This window comes from Echinops telfairi, unplaced genomic scaffold (assembly GCF_000313985.2).
Source record: "Echinops telfairi isolate 266 unplaced genomic scaffold, ASM31398v2 ScPeMD7_7467;HRSCAF=8505_1, whole genome shotgun sequence".
NCBI classification, from domain to species: Eukaryota; Metazoa; Chordata; class Mammalia; order Afrosoricida; family Tenrecidae; genus Echinops; species Echinops telfairi.
Window position 1 is genome coordinate 41,019,471 of NW_022111368.1, and position 12,497 is coordinate 41,031,967.

General features: G+C 44.3%; 1 pseudogene; it reads right to left on the bottom strand.

Annotated features, from left to right (window-relative positions):
- Positions 1-7,978: 7,978 nt before the first annotated feature.
- Positions 7,979-11,707, bottom strand: LOC101662608 (annotated as a pseudogene).
- Positions 11,708-12,497: the final 790 nt, after the last annotated feature.

Genomic DNA, 12,497 nt, shown 5'->3' on the forward strand with positions numbered 1-12,497 from the left:
CTGGACTATGCAGTCCCTGCCTCCAGCATTCCAAGGAGTGTATCTCTCCGGGCCGGGTCTGTACAGTCCCTTCCCTCAGCGTTCCGGGATGACTTACTCGCAGACCACATCCTGACTCAGACCCTACAACTGCAGCCCCAGAAGTCCTTCCTTCCCCTCATCAGTACATACGTCCTTGGCTCAAGCCCTATCTATGTCCCACTGTCTCACTGCCAGGCACGATTTTCCTGACCAAACTCGAGTCTCGAAACGCACCCAGGAGCTCAAGGTGCTCCTGTCCCTTTCTCTGCTCTCCCTAGCCTCCCGGGAATTCTTTCCCTACCTCAATAAAATCATTCTCAATTCCACATTCCTGGCTAAATTCTATCTCTGTTCTTGGTGCATGAAACCCAGGAAGAGTAAGAGGTGTCTTGACGCGCCCCTGCCCACCCTTTGGCAAGTGTGGCACCCCTCTCTCCTCCACACCCCCATTCCCTTGGACCAGGACCTCTCAGCTGCCATCCGCGGCACCTACGAGTGAGTACCTAGCAGTCACTGCACCTTCTGACTGGACGAGAGTGCAGTGTCTGAGCTTTGTCTAACTGTTGGTGTGTTTTGTGTTTGCAGCCCTGCGGTGCCTGCTCCCAGAACTACTCTAAAATCTACTTCCTCCTTTCCTCACTCTGAGCAAAGCCTCTGACCGCTCTCCATTTTTTACCGACCAAGAGGTCAGGCCTCCCTCTCACCCTCCTTAACTCCCCACAGTGTCTCTCACTGATCCAAGGTCTCTGTCTGCCGGGTAAAGCCACAATCCTGCGCCAGGGAACCTTCCTGTTCTGGAGAGTCCAGGACTCTCCCCTGGGTCCCTAATTCTGATTGGGATGCCTATCAGGGTTAACGGACCACTTCCTGACTGACGGGTGCAGACAGGGACTAGGGGATGCCATTCTCCTCCTGCCCATACCCCCTGCAGTTTGAGACACCCTGGGAAGCCCCCTGTCTAAGCCCCCCAAGGACAGTCCTTTGGGATGCTTGCTAGCCAATCTCACCAAGTTGGGCCTGGCCCAAGATATTCTCCCTAAATATCTAGTCTTTTTCTATAACCAAGTGTGGCCACGATACCAATGGCCAGAAAATGGTACTTTTAATTTCAACATTCTCCATGATCTCAACAATTTTTGTCACCAAACCCAAAAATGGTCTGTAATTCCGAACGTTCAAGCTTTCTTTTTCCTCCACTCCCATCCTTCCTTAAGTGCCACCTGTCGCTCAGCCCAGGTCCTACTTGCTCAATCATCCACAGTAACTCCTGCTAAACTCCCGTTTGGTAACTTCTGCTACCACTCAACTCGATCTCACCCCTTCTGACTCCCTGGAAGCATTGTCCTTCCCACCTACCAGTCCTCCACCATATTCCCTTCCACCCTTTTCAGGCCCAGAACCTATTCAGACTCCTCCTCAACCTCCTCAACCCCCTCCGCCTCAGACCCCTCAGTCTTCCCCAACCCCTCTACTTTCCCCCATCACTTCTCACACCAGGTCACTTCATGTTTGTCCTCTCCATGAGTTATTTGGAGCTGAAGGCCCCATCAGGGTCCATGCACCATTTTCCCTCACAGATCCCTCCCAAATAGAAAAGTTACTTTTGGCTCCCTGTGTGTTTAAATTTTTACAGGAATGAATAAAAGACATTTCCAGTTTGACCGTCAACCAACTTTTGTTTCACCCCCACAGTCCGCTACCAAACGACCAAAGCCCTGACCCTTCCAACTCTTAATTCCTTCCCTAATCGTCCTAACTCAGCAGGAAGTAGTTAAAGAAAATAACCCGGCGTCCATTACCACTAAGAGTCTGGAATGTTTGGGCCAGGTCGGACCGTACAGCCACTTCCCCCAGCTCTCCCCAAAAATAGCCTGCTGGCCTCTGTGGCCCCTTCCCGCCACCTCTCAAGGCTAGAGCTGGGCTGTGCAGTCCCCACCTCCAGCATTCCAAGGAGCTTATCTCTCCAAGCCGAGTCTGTACATCCCCTTCCAGGAAGAGGGTTTGCGGAAAAACAAGATGATTTACTCACAGACCATATCTTGACTCAGACCCTGCAACTGCAGCATCAGAAAGCCTCCTCCCCCCTTATCAGTACCTATGTCCTTGGTTCAAACCCTGTATATGTCCCACAGCCTCACTGCCAGGCATGATATCCCTGGCCTAACACATTGGGTCTCGGAACCGCCCAGGAGCTCAAGATGCTCCTGTCCCTTTCTCTGCTCTCCCTTCCCTCCCAGGAGCTCTTTCCCTGCCTCAATAAAATCTTTCTCAACTTCACATTCCTGAAATTCTATCTCTGTTCTGCGTCTCTGTTTTTCACCTCTCATGTACATTTTAAAAAGTCATCAATATATTTACCAGTATTTTGTGCACCACAAGCACTTTACTATCCATATGTCCTTTATAAATAAAAACGGGGTTTCTTTCCTGATCTTACAAGAAACTAAGCATTCAGAGTTGTGAAGCTTACATTATCATTGCAGTGAAAAGAGCCAAAGATTGTGTGAGCAAAGCCCCTATCTGGTTCCTGAGAGCAAGAGAAAACCATGAATGTTTTCCAACTCTCTTCCTTCCTTCTCTGCCACTGGAAGTCTTCTCCACTTTGAGAGGCCCTCCATATTTTTTCTGATTATCCAAATATTAGTCATCCTTCAAGTTCCTACCAGTTATCATTTTTTCCCATAAGACTTTCTGTATTTCCCAGCCAAAGACATTCTTTCTCTTCTCTCAGCTTCTATGTACTTTCCAACTACTGGCCAAGGCACACCGCAAGTAGACTCCATGAAGAAGAAGCCTTCTGGACACTGTGAATCCCACAGTAGCCACTTGGTCCATTCGTGTTGAATTGTCATGGACCGCTCACCACGGGTGTCACGTGCTCCATTTGGCCTAAGCTGCCACTAGCCCCCCTGCTATCTTGTTCATTCTGTTTGGCATTATCGAGAGTGCCCAAGCCCTTGGTGGCTTGTGGAAACTAGCAATGCTTCAGAAAAGTCCAGCACCTACATTTTTCTTCATGGGCTCAATCTATTACCAGGAGAGGGAATACAATTGATTCACAATTGAGACTATTGATGGCAATCTGTACATTACTCTGATGGTGTGTCTTAACCAGTTTTTGAAAATTGGCTATTGGGTAACTTGTTTCAGTGAAATTCAGAAGATGTGTTATTATTCCGTTTAACTCAACATATATGTTTTAAACAACCAGTAAATACCTGGTATAGTTGAATTATGACCCACCCACCACCCAAAATAAAGAGATATTGAAGTCCTAACCCTCAGTCCCTACAAATGTCACCTTACTTGGAAATAAGATGTCTGAGCATATCATCCGTTAAGGTAAAATGAGGTCATACTGGAGTAGGGTGGGTCCTAACCAGATCTATGTTTACTCCTTATCAACAATGAGAAGAAAATCAGAAAGACAAACAAAGGGAAAACGGCCATCTAACCACAGGGTTATGCAGCACTACCAGCCAGCAAACACCCGGGGCTACTGGAAATCAGGAAACCATGAAAGGGCTTCCTCTAGACCAGGGGTCAACAATCTTTTGAGACAGAAGAGCCAATCCTGTCCCTCCCTCCCAACAATTTAAAAATTATTCAAGAGCCGTCAGTATATTTTTACAAATAAGGGGAAATTTTAAATATATGTTTTAAAATTATAAATGAATCTATGATAGTTTTATTTTCACTCTCAATTTTACTTCAGAGCCACATGTATATACAGAAGGGGGGCGGGCGGGCAGCAAAAAAGAGAAAGGCCCTCAACCAGATGGATTGACACAGGGACTGCAACAATGGATTCGGGTGTGGGAACAACTGTGAGGATGACGCAGGACCGTATGGTGTTTCACGCCATTGTGCATAGGGTTGGAACCAACCCAAGGGCACCTAACCATAACAATGAACACAAGAATGAAGAAAACAATCTAAAATTGTACCATGCACAAAGTATTTGTCAATAAAATCTTTTTTTTTTTTAAAGAAAAGTACTGAAATGATCTTCAGCTCTCCCAACAAGGGCCCAAAGACACCACACTCGGCCAGGAGCCTCCTGCACAGACACTTTCTCACTCCTTGGGTTGGCACACCCACTGTGGCTGCCTTGATCAATGGGCCAGAAAGCCCCGAGTTACAATCTCAGGCTGATCTTCTAGTTCTACTGCCACCATTTCTCTGCCACCACATCTCACTGTCTTTCCTGTCTCTGGTGTTATAGCTGTCTTCGGGGCTTTGCAGGTTCCCAGCCCAGGGATTCCAGGTCAAAAAGCCATGCTCCACTCACGGCTCCTCATTCTTGTAGGGAGGTTCCTTACTTTCTTTTTCTTAGACTTTAATGTCTGATAGTCTTTACTTACAACTTTATTGGCAAAAAGGAAGAGGAACAAATTAAACAGTTTAACACCAGGTATAGCTGGTCCTAACAGGTCAAAGAAAGTTCATCTCAAATGTTCATCTAATTGTCCAAAGACAACACAATACTGACTCTGCATATGCAATTCCCTCTGTGAAGTACAGCATTCATATTTTAAGCAGTCACTTTAATATCCCAAATATAAAGAAAATGAAATCACTCTACAACAGCATTAAATGAAAGATATTTTTGGTAATATTTTTTCCTTCCCCCCCATTTTATTGAGAGCTCTACAGATATTATAGCAATCCATAGTTCAATTAGATCAAGTGTGATTGTACAATTGTTGCCCCCATCATTTTCAAAACATTTTCTTTCTTCTTGTACTCTTGGGTATCAGGTCCCCTTTACCCCTCCCCTGCCCCACCCTATAGCCTCCAAACCCTGGTTATTATATTTGTCAGAGTAACCAGCCTCTGATAATCATGGGGTCCATAGGCGCAATTGTACGGCTATAATATGTAAAGATCATAGTAAAGTCATAGAAGATAGGAGACGTAGGAGAGAAGACAAAATAAAACAGTCAGACACATTTCTTTTTCTTTTTTTTAAATCATTTTATTAAGGGGAGTCAGACACATTTCATAGTAGCATGCTCACCTCCTGGATGGCCATGATCTCAGCAGCCAGGTCTGTACAGACAGCTAAAAGGAAGAGAGATCCTATTTATTTCTGACCAAGGCCTATATATATATAGACAATACAAGCAATGGGAAGAGGACTATTTTGTGGGGTACATGCAATAGAAAGCAGAGGGACTAGGGGTACACATATGACAAGATGGGTGGATCCTAGATTTAAGACAGCAGCCTAACCTTGGCCATCCTTGAGCCAGCTAGATTTATTCTGAGCTCTCCTTCAGGAAGACAATCTACTATCTTTATCAGCAGAGTGGGCCCTACTTAGAGTGGAACGGACTATAGTGTGATTGCTCTGGATGGCTGATAACCCTCAGGGAGAAAACTTCTAAGCAGCTGACAACACAATGAGCTAGCAAACAGGAGACAACCTGGGGAAAAATCTTTCTGTATCCCATATATATATAAAATATCTTACACTATGCAATGTATCTGTTCACCTGCCATTCTGTGTTCATTCCCCTCGAGTGGGGTTATATAATCATCATTGCTATCTGTACCCCCTTTCCCCTACCCCCCTTTCTGTACTATCAGGGAATCATTGCTCCCATTACATAGAACGATCTTAATTATACACATGAACATATGCAGGTCTAACAAGATTAATGACATAAAACTAAGACCATAATAGTAGGGGGACGAAAAGTTAAAGAACTGGAGGATTATTGTGAGTTTCAACAATGCTATATTGCACCCTGGACACATCCCTTCCGTGTGGGACTGTCCAATTATCTTATAGGTAGTTTGGGGGTCTCCACTTTGTCTATACTCCTTCACATCAATTTGGTTGCTTGTTTTTAACCTTCTGATACTTATTCCCATTGACACCTCTTGATCACACAGGTTGGTGTACTTCTTCCATGTGGACTCTGTTGCTTTCCTGCTAGATGGCTGCTTGTTTAACTTTAAGCCTTTAAGACTCCAGACACTATATCTTTTAATAGCCGGGACCACCAGCTTTCTTCACCACACTTGCTTATGCACCTGCATTGTCTTCCTTGATCATGTCAGGAAGGTGAGTATTATACAGTGCCACATTATTAGAACAAACCGTCTTTGTACTGAGGTAAGATTTAAGTAGAGATCCAAAGGCCATTTGCTTCCTTGTTGTATTCACACACACACACAATATATATATACACACACACACACACATATATATATACACATATATATACACACATATATATATATATATTCCTATCTGTTTATATATATTCCTATCTTTATATATATTCCTATCCATATATATATATACATGTCTATATTTATACCTATATATATAATATTTACTTTCTTGTTCTTTCCTCTATTTCTTTACCCATCATTATCTGCTCAGTAATTCCTCTCATCCTTTCAATAGAGCAAACAAGACCAGGAAGGCTATCCCCTCCTCACCATCACTTGCAGATCCCTTACTATTCCCCTGTCCCTGTCATTGTTGGTTTATCACTCCCTTCCTATCGCCTTCTCCTCTCCCACACCCCCACCCCTTCCCCAGAAGCTTCATCTCCTTGGGATTGTTTATCCTGCCTATCTTGTAGAAATAGACAGCAAAAGAGAAAGAAAAGAAAAGGCATTCATGCTAATACTTCCATGTGTAACTCTTGTCCTTGCCCCAAGTAGATGAGTATCCCTGTTATTTTTTAAAATCATTTTATTGGGGGCTCTTACAGGTCTTATCACAATCCATGCATCCATTGTGTCAAGCACATCTGTACATATGTTGCTATCATCCTTTTCAAAGCATTTTCTTTCTATTTCAGCCCTTATTATCACCTACTCATTTTTTTCCTTCCTCCCCCACCCTCCCACCCTTATGAACCAACTCTTGATAAATTAATTATTGTTATTTTGAGTATCCCTCTGTTAAATAGCAAGCATGCCCTGATAAAATCATAAAATCTATCCATTCCCCTTTTCTTTCAGGAATCCATCTCCCAGGACCCACTTACCCAACAACACTCACACCCTGAGTCCTCAGTGTTCCTGGTGTGCCTTCTACAAGACCCCATTGCTCTTCCTTCAGTCAAGGCAGGAGCAGAGCGATCTAGTGCTCCACTGCCCACCCTTTAACTTTTAGTGTGGCCCCCTTGCAAATATCCCCCAACCAATTCAGATGGGATGCCAAGCATTGCCCCCAAAGTCAGATGTCTGCTATGGAGATTCCTCAGGGTATTCCTATCTTTGCTCCCATTGCTGGTCTGCTGCACTCCCCTCCTGGCTTGTCCTCATGTGGGCTGGTCAGGCTCGCCACCTCCCCGAACTGTATCTTCAAGGTTGTCCTCTGTAGCAATGTCATCTAGGGAGGAGATGTCATGGCTCTGTCTCGAGCTGGGTTCAGCCCTGCAGTCCTCTCTGTGGTCGAGCTGCTCCAAGCAGGACCATCACCCTCAAGGCTTGCAGCACCAGAATGTGGTCTTCTCTCTCTCCCTCTCTTTCCTGTGGAGACATAAACAATATCCCTGCCCTTGGGTGGATTAGTGCCCTGTTCCCCATTGCCATTTTTTTTTCCTTCCCCTGCCCCCCTGTAGGGCATTGGAAGAGGTTTTATATTTAGATTCATCTTGTTCCTGGTGATAACACATCTCCAATGAAAACCAAAAGTTGGAAATGCAGTTATACTTCTTACACTTCCTAATCGAGTGGACAGTTACGACAATCATTTTTGGAATGCCATTATCTTGCAACTTATCATGAGCTACTCTGATGTAGTCACAGTCAGGAGAGCAGATGTAGGGAGAACATTCCTGGTTTGGGAGAGGGCTAGCCCTCCACAATCAGCATGACAAATAAGCATAGCCTGTTGAAGAATTCTAGGTGGAAAATTAATGTAGTCAATTCTAACTCATCCTGAGCTGACTTCATTTGTTCATCATCTTGTTGGGAGTCATTCTTCTCAATCCAGTGTGCTTAATTCTTCTTCTAGTTCATCCAAATCTTCCCGAGTGAAAACATTTTCATCAACAGGAACAGCATGAATGGCTCTATTGTCCTGTGCCTCCCCTTTGTTATCCTCTTTCAGATCCTTCTGGCCCCATGTTCTGCCCTACCTCCAGAAGCTTCACTTCATTTGTTTTCATCCTTTCTGAAGCGCATGCTCGAATCTTTCAAGACTGGCTGCCGTAATACCTGTCTCATCTATAGCTCTTGGAATGTACAAGCTTAAATCTATATCATTTACATTTACAGAAATCATCACCTGTTCCCTGGGTGTAACGGGCATCATCTGCTTCTTCATCATCATCATCAACAACCAGTTCAGGACGAAACCCAAACACTCATGACCACTGATCACTAATGCTTGCCCTACTTTGAAGTCAGCTTTTCTTCTTTCTAGATCCCTATGGAAAGTTTATCAAGTTTATCATTCTTTTCTTGTCTTTTCCTTCTTTTCCATGCAAAAAAAGATTTTGGTAACATTTGGACCCACATTTGGAAAGAAGAACACTCTCTTTCAATGAGATCTTCTCATGACATTTCATCTTCCTTTTTATATTTTTTCAAAACAACCCCAAGGAGGAGTGTTTGACCCTGCATACACATATCACCCCCTCCAGGGCATGATATCCAAAACTGGCCACACTGGTTTTCAACAGCTTCAAGGAAATACTTGCACACTATGTGAATATTTGTTTTTTTCTTTTCCGCCTCACCGTACTGCTTGGTCACTACTTCTTCCAATGTTTTCTCATCCCAATTATCCATGGTTCCTTTTTCAAGTTCTTCATCATTTATATCACTTTCCACCTTTTCTCTCCAGAGTCAAGTCACTAGGGAACTTACACTTCTCTCCTTTAGGGCACTGTCCTTGCTTGAGGGGTACACATACCAGGGACTTGGGATCTGAGCCTTTACTGACTTTTGAGCAGCAGCTAAAGGTTTGAATAGCTCGTTTACCTCCTGTAATTCTTTCTTCTTGTCATCTTTCTTACAATCTTTTCTGCTTCACTTTGTGCCCCCTGTCATGGATGTTGCGGACCAAGTTTACCTGGATGAGTAACAGCCTAGATAAGCTCCTGTTGTTCTGCTCCTTCCTTAGTGTCTGCACCAAAAGCTTTGTCTTCTTCGGTTTCTTCTTCTGCTCTGCATCCAGCCTGAGCCTATTTTGGGGGGTGCATTAGGGAGACAGGTGGCACCAGCCAGACCTGAGCACAAGTGGACACAGTCAGGGATCCTGGCTTCCCACAGCAGGAGTAGGAAGACCTGGGCCTCTGTCACAGCTGCACCATGATAAAGACAAATCGCTCTATTATTAGCGCACAGTGTTCAATCCCTTTGGTGAAACACAAACACCTTAAATGCATAGTCTCAACCAATTTTTTTTTAGCTGGAGTTACAAGACCATGGCTACAAAACACATATAAAAAGCAATTTATTACATCATAGTCCTATATTAGGGTCGTTGTTGTTGTTGTTTAAGCAGCTGCAATTGATTCATTGCAACTCATGGAGACCCCAACCCATCTGTTTGAGACAGGGCTAGAACTGAGTCAATTATGGCCAATGCAGCAAAATCAAAACCAACCCAAATTTGTTAAGTGTAGGTATGTTGGATCAATATAGGTTAAAGCCTTGGAAAAAGAGACTTAGCAGAGACATTGTTGCTAGGACCATGAAGAATGACATGCATTAAACCGACGTGGTCACTGCAGTCTGGGAGCCAGGCACCACTGTTTCTGCCCCTGCCATTCAAGAGATTTGGTTGTTATGCAACATGTATGCTGCCCCTGTTTACTAAGAGGAAGATTAAGTTTCTAGCAATGCATCAACACCTAACTTTTCCTGTCCCATCTATCGCTCAGTCACACCTACATTTCACAAATGCCTGTCCATAACGGTTTTGTTTCGTTTTCTTTGGTCAGCTGTGACGGAACCAGGGCGAACCAGATGAAAGCCTGGTTTCAGAGTATAACTTTGTTCCACAGGATTTTCTCTCATATTTTGGTTCTTGTTGAAAAGATACACTGTAGAGCACACACCAATTTGAGTGTCTACGTGTTCTGCTCAGTTACACTGGTTCTATGCTTCAAGCTTTGTAACCATCCTCACTGTATCTGAGTTGTTCCTCCCTCAATAACAGCAACTCACTGCCACCCCACCCCCGCCAAGTTTCCCATCTTATCATTCGATTTGCTGTTGTCCATGTGTTCCCATGTAGATAGAGCGCAAAAGAGGCCCATACTAATGGCAGACATTCTGTACGAGTGAATGTAAGCTATTGTATGGCTTCCTAGGATTTTCAATGACTGTGACTTTCAGAAGACCCTCCAGGCCTTTCTTCAGAGGTGCTGTGGTTGGATTGAGACATCCAATCTTTTACTCCTACTACCACCCACTGAGTCCCTAAAACCAAAAACTCACTGCCATCCAGTTGATTCCAACTCACAGTAAGCCAGTAGCAGAGGCTCCAACAGTCCCTATGGGTTTCCAAGACTGTAAAATTTTATGGTCGTAGAAAGCCTCACCTTTCTCCCTCAGAGATGGTGGTTTCAAACTGCTGACCTTGAGATTAGCAGCCCAACGGTATACCACCAGGGTTCCTTTTTCAATGAGTCCCTCCAAACGTGAACACCAAACTTACTGCCATCGAGTCAAGACGAGTCCTACGGACCCTCCAGGACAGCGGAGACCTACCTCTGGGGGTTTCCGGGCCTGTAGAAAGCCTGTCTTCCGCAGAGTAGCTGGTGGTTTTAAAATACCGACCTTGGGGTTAGCAACCCATCTTGTAATTTCCCAGAATAAATAAACAAATGCCTAGACCTCAGACTCTCACAGAGAAACAGTGACCCAGATCGATGACGAAGTAGGGGACCATGAAGTTCTGGGTCCTGATTAAAAGGGCTCTCAGCGTTTTGTTTTTGGTTTTGTTTTAATCTCCTCAGAAACATTTAGAATACTGAACCCTTAATACTGTCTGAGAAACAACCCAATTGGCACAAGTCTGCTTTTAGTCAGCATTTTCTCTGAGGTCCCATCGCATTCGTATCTATTTCTATCATGCTAACGTGCCTGTCTCACAGACGTCCACAAGATCACAACGGCTTGGCTACTGCTTGGGACCTATAAGCCACTGACCCCATAAATGAAACTGAATTTGACCAAGCACCCAAACCACGAGTAAGAACTATTCCTACATTGTGGAGAAATCCTGCTTTCTAAGAAGGCAATTCTACTGAGACAAGCTCTCACTCTTGCATGAGTACAATTCTTAGATGTTCGTCTGAGACAGCTGCGGCTGAACAGATTATTATTATATGACTCACGTTTTTGTCCAAATGTTACCTCCTGTCAATGTGTCCCTTGTTTTGTGTCCTGCTACTCAGATGTCCAGGTTATTTGATGTGGCTTGTTCTTAGGGGAGAAAAAGAAAGAAATTAGTAAGATGCAAAATCATTGCATCATGGGGTTCTTTGGTTACTGATATTTAAAATTAAAAAAAACTATCCAGATTGGGCTAAGCAAAAGGGATGTATTAACTCATATAAATAAGAAGGCCGGGAGTGTATCTGACAGAGATAGTCAAACGCTAAATGATGCTGTTTACAGGGACTTCTGCTTCAGAAGCCTCATTCTCAGGCTGCACCCTCACGGGGGCAGGACGACAGCTCCAGTTCAAAGCCGACATTGCTCTCAGTTGTGAGAACAACCCTGGCAGTGAGTGGGTTCAACCCGCCAGCTGCTCCAGGGGCAAAGATGAAGCTGTCTGCTTCTAGAAAAATGTACAGTCTTAGAGACCCCCTGGCACATTTCTACTCTGTCCTGTATGGTCCCTACGAGTCAGAATCAACTCAATGGCAGTGGATTTGGTTTGAAACTCAACAACTTTTCTTCATCTAGTTCAAATAAAAACCCTGAGCCTAAATATTTCCAGCCTGAATCAGGTCATGTGACCACCCCCAGCCCAGTTATATTGGTCAGAGTAACCAAACCCAGCGATGGCAGTGACTGGTTTGGGTTTGGTTACTCAGACTAGTATAATGCCAGCTCATCCTGGCCCTAGCGGACAGGCTAGAACTGCCCCTTTGAGTTGTTTCAAGACTGTAACTGTTTACAGGAGTAGAAAACCACGTCTCTGTCCAGTGGAGTGCTGGAGGTTTCAAACTTCAGACCTTGGTCAGAGTAACAGAACACGCCAATTGGTTTAAATTTAGATTATAAGCAACCTCAGGAGTGAGGGCATGGGGCAGCAAATGCAAAAGGAATAACTCCCAAATGAAAAGCAGGAGTAATACCCAAACAAGGGAAATGAATGGTGAGCTGCTAACTTTACCAACAGTCACCAGTGTCATGTGCTAAACTGGTATGGTTAAGTTTCCGTATTCATCTCTTGATCTCTGGGGACTCCGTGGACTACCCTGGGGTAGGCAGATTTGTACTGCTGAAGGAAATCTAAACTTTTTTTTATCATCACGGCC